Source organism: Austrofundulus limnaeus, unplaced genomic scaffold (genome assembly GCF_001266775.1).
Source record: "Austrofundulus limnaeus strain Quisiro unplaced genomic scaffold, Austrofundulus_limnaeus-1.0 Scaffold70, whole genome shotgun sequence".
Lineage (NCBI taxonomy): Eukaryota > Metazoa > Chordata > Actinopteri > Cyprinodontiformes > Rivulidae > Austrofundulus > Austrofundulus limnaeus.
In genome coordinates this window covers 1,219,810-1,220,396 of record NW_013952472.1, presented here as the reverse complement: position 1 = coordinate 1,220,396, position 587 = coordinate 1,219,810, and positions in this window count along the sequence as shown.

Here is a 587-nt window from a genome sequence, read left to right as displayed (position 1 = left end):
GGTGCCCATATCCAGCAGCCACAGTGCGAGGGGCGGGGTTACACCCTGGACATGTCACAAGTGTTGACTTGCGACCTGTCCAGAAATGAAAAGTATTGTGTAAATATTTATATCTTTAAGTATGCTAAGATTCTGAAGTCACACCCGGGAAACTTTGAGACATACCAAAGATCATGATAGTAAATATCAGCAAGAACGAAAAACACTCTCAGAAGAAAATACACCTGTCCTATGTGAGGACTGAAAAGAAAATCTACTTATGCTTCATGAATATTTCTTTTGCAGGCCTTATTTTCTTTGTCCCTGAACAAACTTGGGAACATCTCAGCCAATCAGTATGCCCACAGCTTCTGGACTTGTGTGAAGAATGCAATACATGGGTGTTTCCGGGGCACCTGCAGGATTTTATTGGAAAACCATCACCGCACCTGACCCACACAAATACAGGGCACATGCGCGCAATGCACATGACACACAAAAACAGTAACGTGGCACCGTGCACCTTATCTTGTCCTTCACAAGGCCCAACACACACAGTTGGACACACACACACACACACACACACACACACACACACACACACACAC